Below are 14,403 nucleotides of genomic sequence, written 5' to 3' on the forward strand. Positions count from 1 at the left end.
TACACTGGATTTTCAGTCAGTTTCCCAGTTCCCGTTTCAAGATCCTGCAATTTTCACTGAAAACAGAGTTGGAGCTAGAACCTCCCCAAATATATATGTATGTAGTAAAATTTCTAACTGTAAAGAATCTTTGCCTTCCCAACAATTAAGGTAAAGTACGCATTTCACACATACGTATCTCTCAGACTGGGCATTTTGAGAGATATTCGTTCCTCTAGCACGAAGGGAACGTGATAAAGGAGAAACATTTTGCTTTCAAAGTGTTTTTCTTTCTGTCGGTTTGAAGTTCCTACAGTTTTCAGTGTAAAACCGAGCTGGAACTTGTACCTCCCCATATATGTGTAAGTAGTGTCGTTTCCAAATGAAAAGAAAATTTGTGTTGCCAACAAGATATGTGAAGGGCTGCTTTCACACGCACTTCTCTCTCCGAAAAGACCATGTGGAGAGACGTTCGTTCATCTAGCACGAAGGGAAGAGTTTGCAGGAGAAACACATAGTCTGGTTTCTCATTCTGTTTCCTAGTGCCGGTTTTAAATTCCTGCCCTTTTCACTGTAAAACTGAGTTGGATTTAGTACCTAGCCATATATATGTATGAAGTGTATATACCAAATTAAAAGAAACTTTGTGTTCCCAACAAGCTATGTGAAGGACGGCTTTCACACACACTTAACTCTCAGAAGTGAGCGTGTGGAGAGACGTTCGTTTATTTAGCACAAAAGGAACGGTTTGCAGGAGAACACTTACTCTGGTTTCTCATGCTTTTTCCTAGTACTGGTTTCATATTCTTGCCGTTTTCACTGTAAAGACGAGTTGGAGCTAGTGACTCCCCATATATATGTATGTAGTGTAGTTTCCAACTGAATAGAATCTTGTGTTCCCAACAAGCTTGTTGAAGGACAGTTTCCACACAAAAGTATCCCTCAGTATTCAGCATGTTGAGAGTCGTTCGTTCACCTATTCGAAAGGGAACGGGTTGCAGGGAAAATATTTTTCTCTGTTTTCTCAGTCTGTTTCCTAGGTTCTGTTTAAAGTCACTGCTGTTTTCACTGAAAAACCGTATTGGCGCTTGTACCTCCCCATATATATGTATAAATTGCAGTTTCCAACTTAAAAGAAACTTTGTGTACCCAGCACGCTAGGTGAAGGACGGCTTTCACACACACATATATCTCAGATCTGAGCATGTTGAGAGACGTTTGTTCATCTAGCACAAAAGTTAAGTTTTCAGGAGAAACACTTACTCTTTTTTCTCACTCTGCTTCCTAGTTCCTGTTTCAAATTCCTGCCGATTTCACTGTAAAACCAAGTGGGAGATAGTAACACCCCAGATATATGTATATAGTGTAATTTCTAAGTGAAAAGAAACTTTATGTTCCCAACAAACTAGGTGAAGTACGGCTTTCACACACAATTATCTCTCAGAACTGAGCATGTGGAGAGACGTTCGTTCATCCAGCACAAAAGGAAAGGGTTGCAGGGGAAACTCTTATACTGGTTTCTCAGTCTGTTTCCTACTGCCGGTTTGATGTTCCTGCAATTTTCACTGTAAACCCATGTTGGAGCTAATACCACAACATATATATGTATATTATGTAGTTTCTTCCTGAAATAAACTTTATGTTCCCAACAAGATAGTTGAAGGACGGCTTTCACACACAATTATCTCTCAGAACTGAGCATGTGGAGAGACGTTCGTTCATCTAGCGCAAAAGGAATTTGTTGCTGTAGAACACTAACTCTGGTTTCTCAGTCTTTTTCGTAGTGCCGTTATCAAATTCATGCCGTTTTCACTGTAAAATCGACTAGGAGTTAGTATCTCCCGATAAATATGTATGTCGTGTTGTTTCCAACTGATAAGAAACTTTGTGTTCCCAACAAGATAGGTGAAGCATAGCTTTCACACACACTTATCTCTCAGAACTGAGCATGTGGAGAGACGTTCGCTCATGTAGTAGAAAGGGAACTGTTTGAAATATAAACAATTACTCTCTTTTCTCTGTCTGTTTCCTAGTGCTGGTAAGAAATTCCTGCAGTTTTCAATGAAAAACCGAGTTGAAGTTTGTACCTCCCCGTATATATTTATGCATTGTAGTTTCCAACTAAAAAGAAACTTTGTGTTCTCAACAAGCTAGGTGATAGTCGGCTTCCCCACACAATTATCTCTCAGAACTGAGTATGTTGAGAGACTTTCTTTCATCTAGCACAATGGGAACGGGTTGCAGGTGAAACAATTACTCTGTTTTCTCTGTCTCTTTCCTAGTGCCGGTTTGATATTCCTGTATTTTTCACTGTAAAACCTATTTGGAGCTAGTACCTCCCAATATATATCCATGCTATTTTGTTTCTAAGTGAAAGGAAACTTTGTGTTCCCAACAATCTATGTGAAGTTCGGCTTTCACACACACTTATCTCTCAGAACTGAGCTTGTTTAGAGACGTTCGTTCATCTAGCACAGAGGGAACGTCTTGAAGGTGAGACACTTACTCTGGTTAGTCAGTCTTTTTCCTATTTCCGGTTTGAACTTTAAATTTTTCACTGTAATACCGTGTTGGAGCTAGAAACTCCCCATATATATGTATGGAGTGTAATTTCCAACATAAAAGGAGCTGTATGTTCCCTATAGTCTAGGTGAAGTTAGGCTTTCACACAAATTTATCTTTCGGAACTGAGCCTGTGGAGAGACGTTCTATAATTTAGCAGAAACGGAAGGAGTTGCCGTAGAAACACTTACTGTGGTTTCTTAGTATGTTTCCTAGTGCTGGTTTGGAATTAATTCAGTTTTCACCTTAAAAACCTGTTGGAGCTTGTACCTCCCCACATATATATATTTTCTGTTTTTTCCAACTGAAAATAACTTTTTTTCCATCCAACTATGTGAATGTCGTCTTTCACACACATTTATCTCTGAGAACTGATCATGTGGCGAGACGTTCGTTCATCTAGCACAAAGGAAATGGGTTGCTGTAAAAACACTTACTCTGGTTTCTCAGTATTTTTCCTAGTACCGTTTTGAAGTTCATGCAATTTTCAGTGTAAAACCGAGTTGGAGCTTGTACCTCCCCATATATATGTATGTCGTGTTGTTTCCAAATTAGAGAAACTTTATGTTCCCAACAAGCTAGATGATTGACGGCCACACACACACGTATACCTGAGAACTGAGCATTTGGAGAGATGTTCTTTCATGTAGCACAAACGGAATTGGATGCTGTAGGATCACTTACTCTGGTTTCTCATTCTGTTTCGAAATGCCGGGTTTTAATTCATGCAGTTTTCACTGTAAACCCGAGTTCGAGGTAGTAACAATAAATATATATTTATGTAGTGTAGAATCCAACTGAAAAGAAATTTGTTTTCCTAACGAGCTAAGTGAATGTCTTCTTTCACTCACACTTATATCTCAGACCATAGCATGTGGAGAGATATTCGTTCATCTAGCTCAAATGTAGTGAGTTTCAGTAGAATCACTTACTCTGGTTTCAGTATGTTTCCTAGTGCCTGTTGAAAGTTCATGCAGTTTTTACTGTAAAACAGATTTGGAGCTAGAACCTCCCCATATATATGTATGTAGTGTAGTTTCCCACTGAAAAGAAGCTGTGTTCCCAACAAGCTACGTGATTGACTTTTTCACTCACACTTATATCTCAGAATTGATCATGTGGAAAGACATTCGTTCATCTAGCTTAAGGGAAATGGTTTGCAGTTAAAACACTTACTCTGGATTCTCAGTATGTTTCCTCTGCCGATTTTAAGTTCCTGCAGTTTTCACTTTAATTCCCAGTTGGAACTTGTTCCTCCCCATATGTATGTATGTAGTGTTGTTTCCCACTTAAATGAAACTGTGTTTTCTCAATAAGGTAGGTGACTGACGGCTTTCACACACACTTAACTCTCAGAATTGAGCATGTGGGGAGACGTTCGTTCATCTAGCATAAATGGAATTTGAAAATGATGATCATGACCTGTGCTTGTAAAAAAACAGTTAAGGGAGCATTAATTTAGAGCCTTTATAGTTATGGCCATGAGACATTACAGAATTTCGTTTTCAGCAGTTGATTTCTTTTTTTTTAAACTTCAGAAAACTTAAGTCTTTCCTGTAACTGGATATAGATAGTGAATATCTTAAAATCTTGAGCGACCGCTTCAAAGTAGACTAGTTACTTTGCTTTTGGTCTTTAACCTAAAGGAATATCCAGAAGTCCAGTGGCAGTTCGTAAGCAAGGGCATTATCCTTGCCTTTTCATTTTTTATGTGGAATAGGTATAACTGTATACTAGGTTACTGTGTTTATCTGAAGAGCTTCTTGAATATGTATATGTAAGTTATATTTTCAAAAATTATAATATTATGAAAATCAATTAACCTTGGAGATATATTTCATATATTTTATTCTTTAATAATATAGATTTAGATAGCCCTGTTTTATGTAATACTTATAAAAATAAGTTGGCTTTATATAAATCCTTTTTTGATAAATCATTTAAAAATTGGTTTTTTTTATCATTTGCTTCTTAAAAATAAGATATTAATTGCACAATATGTATTTTCCTTCAAGTTCATCCTTTTTTCTCTATACTATCTTGAGTTGCTTAGATAATTTTTCCCGCAGTATTATTTATTTTAAACACTCAGTATGTGCTTCTGTCTGTTGCTTTATTAGAGAGCAAGAATTCATTATTATTTTTAATAAAATATACTTTCAGGAAACTATACTGGGATTCATTCATTCACACAGTTAAGCAATGATACCTGTTTTGTTATATCAATTGTCTAAGCCTCTCAACTTCCAAAAGATTACATGGACAAAGTTTAAAACGTCATAAATGATTGACTAACAAAGTTTATTGTGTTCCTTGATTAAAAGTACAAATATGAGTCAGTCTTAAATTCGGATGTAAACGTCTTATAAATTACATGAGTCTTCTCCAAAATTCTTTAATTTGGGCTTTAAATCCTCCAGTAAAAAACTGGTTTGAAGAAGAAGAAAGTCGAGAATAGATTCAATCCAAATTCTATGGGAATAAACAAAGCTAAATGTTTCAGTCATTTTTTTGAAGCAGAATAGGTATGATTTGTGCACCATATGATTTTAATAGTATTCATCTGAACATACGGTTTTGACAACATGAGACCACAAGCCAGCAAACAAGATCTCAGGCAAAGCAAGAAAAACAACTGAGGTGATTTTCTGCTGCAAAATTTCCCCTAAATAAAACTGTAATTGAGAACAAATCTGACGCCATATTGGTTCTGTTCCTTCAGTTTGAAGCACTGTGCCCTGTTTTCCAGGCTTAATCTTGCTGGCTTTGCACCTTTTGTAAAACAACGTTGCCTTTAGCCTAAAACCTACAGGAAAGCCTATTCTCGGGGCTCTGACCTTTAAGGATGTTAGCACTTCTGCACTTATGCAGAGATGGCAAGTTGCAAAATAGAGAATAACCTTTGTTTTGTTGGAGGCTTACAGGGACACAATAGCCTGAGCCACATGGATGGCTGCAAGAACAAAGAATCCCGGCAGCAAGAAGTTTGCACAACCAACCACACCCCCTCCCCTTTTTAGTTCAAAAGGAGCCTTAATTCTGACTTGGGAAAGATGATTCTCCAGGACATTAGTCCCCCATCTTCTTGGTCTGCCAGCTTTCTGAATAAAGTTACTATTCCTTGCCCCAAAACCTTGTCTCCTGATTTATTTATTTATCACTGTGGTGCAGTGAGCAGAACAAGTTTGGCCTCAGTAACAGAACCAGCTTTGTCATTCCCTCTGATGTGAAATCTCTCTGGGTGTACAAGTGCTTGCCTGGTGGTGGTGGTGGCGGTGGTGGTGGTAGGCAAAAATATTTCACATCTCCTGATTTCAATAGGCTAAAATTTACTGCTATTTAAGTCAACTCTAGACATTTACAGAATCACCTGCAGATGTGCTTCTGGGAGCTACAAAATTTCCAACAATGAAAATAATTCTATTGTCTCCAGACAAGATAATTTTCCTCAAAATTCAGCAGCTCTGAAACACACTTCAGGAGTACAGATAGATGCAGTGTTCTTCATTTCCCATGCTGTTCTGACACAATTTTCCTCTTATATCAAAGTAAATTAAAATCAGTCTTCAATAGCAGATGCTCTGTCATGATACAACAATGTCAATTCCACTTATTTATTGAGCCAGAGCAGCTTTAGAATAAATGACTTTATACCAAACTCCTGCTTGATATCCTGTCTTCTCCATGGTGGCTAATTCCTTCTTCTTACTTCCTAAAAGTTCTCCTGTTATGGGAAGTTAGCCTTTACTGTGCACATTCAATTGGAAAGGCACAAATTAAATATGTGAGGGGATGACATACATATTTAATTCTTACTTATACATAAATAAAAGCACACAGGACCTGTGTCTTGGAAGATGTCACTTTCTAATGTGGGCAAAAGGATGGTCTATAGTTCAATCAATGATCTAAAAGCAGTTTTCTAGGATATAATAAAGCAGTGCTTGAGTTATAAGACAGAACAACTCCTGGATATGAATCAGTGGCACCAATCAGTGGGTGCACATGTGTGCATACACACGCCTATGCACACGGAGCAGCCTTGGGGACACTCCATCTGTGCTGATGGAGCAAAGCCATGCTGGGGAGATGAGGAAAAAGTGCCTAATACAATCAAACCAGGACACCTGAGTAATGTGTAATAGGAGTCAATTGAATTTTCTGGTTAGCTGAAGGCCAAACAAAAACACTTTTAGTTTCAAACGTCATTGTTAAAAACTTTCTTAAAGCACAGAAGCCTGTTTTCCTGCTTTGCTTAGTGTCACATGGCATATTAAACATGACAGTTTCTTAGTTCTCTGACTGTGGAACGGGAAAGGCCTTGCTGTCATATTTCTGAACATTAGTCTATGTTTTGCAGCACAGTGGATACTGAAAATGGGGCAATTTGAGTGAATGGGAATGGAAATAACCTAGCAGTCATTGACTGTGTGTGATTTGCCAACTTTCTCCAAAAAGTAGGGGTAGCAAGCAAATCAGATAAATTGAGGGATCCTGGGGTGGGGAGTCAGGTGGGCTGACAGCTGGGTGGTCCCAGGTAGCTTGTTTTACTGTGTAAAATTGTGACTATGATCCAGACAGTAACACACTGTCAAATTCTTGTGCCTGTAGCTTTGATACCTGGCCAAGTCTGTGAGCCAATTTTATCGATGGTGCATAATGAAGATAACTAACATTACCTGAGGACCAGGTTGTGTGACTTCCATGCATTGACTCACTGAATTCCCTAAGCACCCTTTGTGGTACATAACAGTCTTAAAATATGCAGCAGGGGATTATTCTGTTTGCAGATGATAAAATGAAACTCTGAACTGTTGAAGCCTGGCCCGAAATAATGCAGATGGGAAGACGCCGTGCTGGGAGCTAAGCTCGGGCCAGGCTACAGAACCTGAAGCTCCCAGCAAGTCCCCTCACCCAGGAACCTGGCCCACAGCCACTGCCTGGCCCTGTTCTATTTCTATGAGTGCTCATAGGAAAAAGCCAGGTACTCAGGGTCAATGCGACTTGATTAAGAAATTCAAACTGGGATAGCCTTTTGTTGGGGACTGTAACCTGGGAGTGAAACTGGCAGTGAAGTAAGGGAGGAAACATCTCTGGTTGTAAGAATATTTCTAGGGAAGAAGGTTCCCTGATGGGCTGGCATGGGAATCGCTGTGGTTGTGAGCCCCGTGTTGCACTGTGGGGTTGTGGGCAGGGAAGGAGAGAGGCTGTTCATACTGGTCATAGTCATTACAGTTTGTAAACAGCTGAGTTCTGTTCCCTCACAGCTCAGACACATGCAGGACATGAGGATGCTTAGCAAATGACCAACAGTAGGTATCAAAGACCAAGAGTGGGGTGGGGAGGAGAGATGGGGCCACCTTCTGGAAGAACCGCTGCCCCAGGGGACCAGGAAGGTAGTGAATGATTGGGGATGCACAAAGGGTTTCTATGGCCTCATCAGGTAGTTCCTATTTTAAACTGATAGTCTGGAATATATGGTCAAATGCGGTGGAATGTCTGCTCTTATTTTAAGTTCTACAAACACTTAAACGGATAGATTTCTATCTCCATTATACAAGCACTGCTGGGTGACCTTTATAGTCAATGTGAGGATCAAAAGAGTGAGTACTTATTAATGCTATTCCCATGCTTCTTCTGAATTAACACTTCAGCAACAGTATAACGGCCACGCTCCTTAACAACTGCCTCTGTAAGGGTCTTGTAAGTCACAAATAATAATTATAAAGAAAATATATTAAAAATAATAACAATTACAGTTACAACAACTATGTTGTTTATAACGATGATAGTGTTAGCATCTCCCTCTCATATTAAACAGTACCCAACACTAGATTCCTTAGGAAACAACGCCAATGCATTTTTGTACTTTTCTAAGTCTTCACCCAATGAAGCCTTTTTATTCACATTGGTCCACCACAGCCAGAATTGCTGTTCCTTGCATGGTGGGCTGCCATGCTGCGATGTTCTGGGCTTTTTCTGGCACAATGCGTCTATACTGGGTAGTCAAGGTTCCACGTACCCACTCTGATTTCCAATATATTGTTCTCCAGAGCCAACAGAGGGGCCACTGGAAAGAGGCCACATATACTGTGGTGAACCCAAACTGAATACCTGTTGAAGGAATGGACACAAAACATGGAGTGGTGGATGGATGGAAGGACAACATAAATTCTTTTACTCCTGTAAAGAGAGAGGGGAAAATGGTGAAATAAATCCCAAAGAGAAAAGACGTTCATGGTAATAATAATTTTCAACAGTGAAAGAATCCAAACAAAAGGCAAATATAAAATCTCTGGGAAGAAGACTCATTACAACCTGTTTCTTTCACATATATACCCTTAGTAGGAATAACATACTTAAAAATCTTCAACCAACCATAATTATTTGCTCATAATAAACTTGGGAATCTTGAAGCATATTATTCACTCTCAGTGTTGAAATAATACAATCTTGGAAGATGATTTGTATTTGAGGATTAAAAAAAGAATATTGTGGATGTATCTAACAATTTAAATAGAAATAAGAAATGTACCTTTGGGAAAGCTATGCATAGAGAATGTTGGAGGAAATACACTGAATATAGGCAAGTGAGCAAGCTCCCTTGAGTCTGGGAAAGTGAGTGCAGCACATTCAGAGAGTCTATGAAGTTATTACAAGCCACAGAAATGTATGCAATTAAAGTGTCTTCCTAAGCAAAATATTCTTCTTCAGGAATTTTTATCTTGATATTTCTATGGTCTGTGTGGTCACAGGAAGTCAAATTTATGGTGGTGGCTTAGAAGTTCTTTTCTCTCTGTGTGTAATTTACAGGGCAATGCTACAGATGGGGCAGCAGAGATCTGTGGTAAGCTGTTCCATAGGGTGGGGGAGCGGTTAGAAATGATAAGGTCAGAGATCTAAAAGACTTTTAGACCCTCCCCTCCTAACTGGCAGACCTTTAAAGTAAACTAGCACAGGTATGTAACTAAGACAGTGGATGAGAGGCAAATTTATAGTCCCTTTAGTGTTACTGCTCAGTCAAGGGGTAGGGACCACTCTGGCCAGGAACGGCAAGACCGTGAATGGGGTGGATGCGTAGGAGGAGCTGACATTTGCTTCTGACCTGAGAGGCAGGCGTGTGTTGCAGAAAAGCCGACAGTGCTGGAAAGATGCAGTAGGTCCACAGCCCAAAAGGAGCTGTCATATTCAGGGAGGTCAGAGAGCAAGAACCAGAGTTAGTGACGCCACAGGGTCAGCAGCGTGGCAGCATTGATGTCAGTATCTGTGTCCATAACCCACCTAACCCTACATGAGCTCATCTGCCTACGGGGGCAGGTAAGTAGCAGAAATGCTTGGAGTGGGTGCAGCCACTGGCAAATTGGCAAGTGGACATCCTAAGGAAACGCAATGCTCAACATCACCTTATTGGAAATAGGGCCTCACAGTGTCAGATCTCCTTCTTATTCAAGAGAAGCCAGAAATTAAGAGTTTATTAGCAATCAACCCAGATCAAAACCCAGAAAAGATATCATTTTATAATGACAAAGCAGGCACAGACTATTCAGAGATAAATTAATGAAAAATATTAAGAAGATTCTGATAAATGATTTAAAAAAAGAAAAAAAAAGATGATTGAATGAACAGTAGAATGCACCACCCTCTTCAGTGGGCAGACTCAAATTTGGGGGACATAGAACATTTTTTCTCCAAAATAAATTTAGTATCTGAATGCAAATTTAGTTAATAATCCCAAATGGATTTAAGAAAAAAATCTGAAAGGTGATCCTAAATGTATTCCAGAAATATACCTATATATACAAATAAAGTAATGAGGAGGGATGTTTCAATTTGTAGTATTAGGGATATTCTGGAAAAGGATAAAACAGGACCAACTCTAGGAGGTATTAATCTATGTTCATGGAAACAGTATAGAAATAGTGCACTGAGAGTATGAATGAAATACATTACATTTCAAGAATAGACGTGGATATTTATGAGATTTTAGTAATATTATAAAACTGACACTTCAAATCAGTGGATTCAAGTTCTGCAGTAATTAGCTAAATCATTGGAAGGCCTGGTAGACTGTCCTCATTTATGACATTAAAATAAATTCCAGATAATTTTTTAATTAAAAAATAAAACACCAGAAATAACCCAACATGATTTAATCTGTTCAGATTTTCAAGCGAGAAGAACTTTCTAAAAAGCTTTTGGAACAAAGACCAAAAAGTGCAAAGGCCTAGCAACTCAGCAAGGCCAGAAACGCCCACTGTAAAACAAAACGAACCCTCGCCCAACCCTCTCTCACGGCCCTGTATTGCTCTCTGATATGTTCTACACTTTCTTCTTCCCTTTAAAGTCCAGTTTCTTGGAGAAGTACCTGCGCTGAAGACACCTCAGGGCTCAGAGCCCTGCATCCCCCACGGGCCTCATCGCAGCACTGAGACAGGAGTTGTACTGCCGGTGGCTGCGTGTTTCAAACTAGTCAGCATTTTCAGCTCGTGTTTATTTGATTACCAGTTAGCTTTTGCCGTGGACAAATATTTTCCTCTCAGGGGGACGTTTTCCCCCCGTAATTTTTGTTTTACTTAAATAAACTTAAAAAGCCCAGACAGAAAAGTTTGTGTGCACATATGCACACACACAGATACACACAGATCTGTTTTTTAAAGTCTACCTAAGTATAGTCCTCCTCCTCCTTTTCCCCAGGCTTGGCAATTAAAGGTGGGCTTTAGCTCTTGCTTTATTGCCCCACACACACCCCCTTTCTCACTATGCTCCTTTTAGTCAGTGTTCAAATCCCTCTTAAGCCAGGTTACAGCCTTCTCTGTGTTGCCTCAACTAGTTTCTCCCAACTGCTCTGCTATTCTTCTTTCTCTTGGTGGATTTCTCTTCTCCCATGTGCCATGTACATGGCCATTTTCCCCAGGGCCTCGTCCTCAATCCTCCACTTGGCAGGAATGAATCGCCCCCACGGCCTCACCCACAGCTCCTCTGAGCTCCTGACTGTTGAATCCAGCTTAACAACGGGCATCACTCCTCAGATGTCCCATAGACACTTTGCAATCAAAATGCCACACACAGAACCATCTCCTCGAAAGCATCTCCTCCCCTTACACTCCCACTGCAGATCCACTCTCCAGATGGGTCACTGGAAAGTCACCTCAGCAGCTCTGCAGCCCGCCGCCCCGGCCCTGTAGTCCCCTCTGCAGCAGTCACCACTTCTGCCGCCCACGACTCTCTCCCTCAGCCAAGGGCCTCTCTGCAGGCGTGTGTCACATGTCTGGATTACCTGGGGTGGCCCCCGAAATATCCTTTCCCCCCAAAATGTGGGCCTCCCCCCAAAAATGTTATTATCCATTCTGCTGCCAGTATAACCAGATATACTTTAACATAATCAATATGCAATTCTCTTGCTTACATATATTCCAATATAGCCCTGTTTCTTTAAGGATACATTCAAGTCTAATCACACAAGACCCATTGTGACAGTGGCCTTGTGCACCTGATATTCCCACCTGTGGATACTTTGTTCTAACCCTACTTGTTGTTCTTCAGTCTGGCCAAGCCGCTTCATGCCGTGTACTCTTATATGTCTCTACCTCTCTGCATGAAGTGTCCACTCCCTCTACCACAAATTAGAGAGCTAACTTCCTTTCACCTTTCAAAATTCAGTTCAAATATTCCCAGCTCTATGAAGTCCAATGTGTGTTCACCTGCTTAGCAATCCATCAACTACTCGCCAAGTCTCGCCTGCCCTGCGGAGTGCAGACACCAAATCTTACCTGTCTTGTTCTCCCCAGCAGTTGATACAGTGTTTAGCATAGCAGGTGCTCAGTGTTTGTTGGATAGATAAATGAATGAATCAGTAAAGAGATGAGAGGTCTACAATCCCCCCCAGTTACTCAGCTGCCATTTTGGAAAGTTCATTCTCTGGAGTTAAGGAAATGTCAGTGCAGGTGGTGGGCAGACAGAACAGAGGTGAGGGCGTGGGGGAGAAAGGCCTGGTCCTGGAGAGCGCAGGAGAGGCGTGGGTGGGATAACAATGGAGAGAGAGGGAATGGAGTGGGCGCATGCAAGGAGATGTTGAAGAACAACTGATATTAACTGCAGTAAATTAAATGGAGAACATAATATATGAAGGGAAGATCAAGTTAACACAGCAAGGGTGGAAAAGGCAGTACCAGAGACGAAGAGCTCTCACTTCATCACTCACTGCATTTCACTTACGGCACCCGCCCTCTGGGAAGGCAGCGCCAAGTTCTTGAGAGACTGGTGTTTGTGCTGTGGGTGCTCTAAGTACAAAACGGTATCTTATGGCTTCCAGATTTTAAGACTGATAGATTATTTCTCTTGTGTCCCGTGTCTGAGTTCTCAAACAGCAGGATCTTTTGCTTCTGGGGGTGAGCTATTGTGGTTAATAACTAAGGGTTACTCCAATAATCTCAAAGGACAGTGGGGAAATCACTAGAACAAATAAAAGAGAAATTTCACTCAGAAAAAAACATATGCCCTATAGAACCTTGTGGGGGCCTTGGGGGCAATGTTACCGCCAACTCATCTAACAGTTGTATGTGAGTGCATTAAAACTCCAAGCTCAAGTCACTTAAACACATATGAGAACCAGGGTCCAGGCTGTGGTGCTTCAGACATGCACGGGAAGATGAAAAGCCTGACTATTGCCTCCGACAGGATCAGTCCAGCCGGGGAGAGCAATGGACACAGACATGATCAAGCACCATCAAGACAAGAATCAACTGCAATTCATGCTTAGAGAGGAGAGCAGAAAATCTCTAAAAAGTTGAGGGTTTGCTGCCAAGGCTTGGCAAGAGCCCTTCCAGGCAGAAAAGCAGAGAAAGATACTTCTGGCGAAGGAGTCTAGGGATGGTGGCAGGGTGCGAGGCCTAAAGAAGCAAGGGTGGAGGGCTCCAGGGTCATCTGTCAGAAGCTGTTCCCCTTCAGCAGCTAAGAGGCCTAACTAAAAAGGCAGGTGGGGTGTCATTAATGATCATGGGGAAAACTGGGAGGAGAAAACTGAGGTCAGGAGATCACCACCAAAGGCACTTTATTTGAGAGGAACAAAAATAATTCAAAAAGCACTTGAAAATCCTATCTCCCATGAACGAAAAGAACACAAAATAAGTTTCACTCCAGCGTTGAATACAGAATAACAGACTGCCTACTCTCAAAAATGGATTGAAATTTCTAATTCGTTAGGGATTATTTAGAGAATAGGAAAACGAATAAATCTGAACAATCTCTCTAGAATAGCTGTTACTCCATCCTGTTATGTAGGGTAGAGTTAGGCTGAATTATTTAATTAGTATTTTAATGAGACTATAAAGTTGTAAAAGTCCTATCAATTTCTCCCAAAAGCGTACAACTTTTCCTTTCAATGACCTTTATTTGACTTAACTAGAACAATAACTATTTTCCAAGGCTTTTTTCGTGTGTGTTAAAATACCAAATGATATGCTGCCCTCAGAATGTTGTTGTTATTATTAATGCTGATAATAGCCCCAATAAGAAATATTTACAATTATGACTCATTTTGGAATAACAGGTCATTGGATTAAAGTCCTTTTGAAAATAAGCAAAAAAAACGAACATAATTTCTACACCAGGGACAGGAGCTGCACCCTTAATCGAACCTGGTCACTAAGCACAACAAAAGCAAAGATGAAACTCAAATCAGACACCAGGCCACAAAGCATAGCTGACTGAAGATGCCACAAAATGACCTTTCATTCACCTAGGGAATCAGATGCATTTCTATGTATATTATATATTTTAAAAGCAATTATTATATATATAGCATGTAATTTAGGAAAAAGAAAACTCCCTCTTTCTGTAGACTTATAAACAGGAAGCCCAATG

General features: G+C 40.2%; 1 long non-coding RNA gene across 1 annotated transcript in view; it reads right to left on the minus strand.

Annotated features, from left to right (window-relative positions):
• Positions 1-4,821: 4,821 nt before the first annotated feature.
• The window catches only part of LOC141579530 (uncharacterized), a 53,348-nt gene continuing 43,766 nt past the window's right edge, over positions 4,822-14,403 (minus strand). Inside the window, exon 7 of the long non-coding RNA XR_012511071.1 lies at positions 4,822-8,724. This is a non-coding gene — a long non-coding RNA (uncharacterized LOC141579530). The remainder of the gene's footprint in view (positions 8,725-14,403) is intronic.

This window comes from Camelus bactrianus, chromosome 2 (genome assembly GCF_048773025.1).
Source record: "Camelus bactrianus isolate YW-2024 breed Bactrian camel chromosome 2, ASM4877302v1, whole genome shotgun sequence".
Taxonomy (NCBI): domain Eukaryota; kingdom Metazoa; phylum Chordata; class Mammalia; order Artiodactyla; family Camelidae; genus Camelus; species Camelus bactrianus.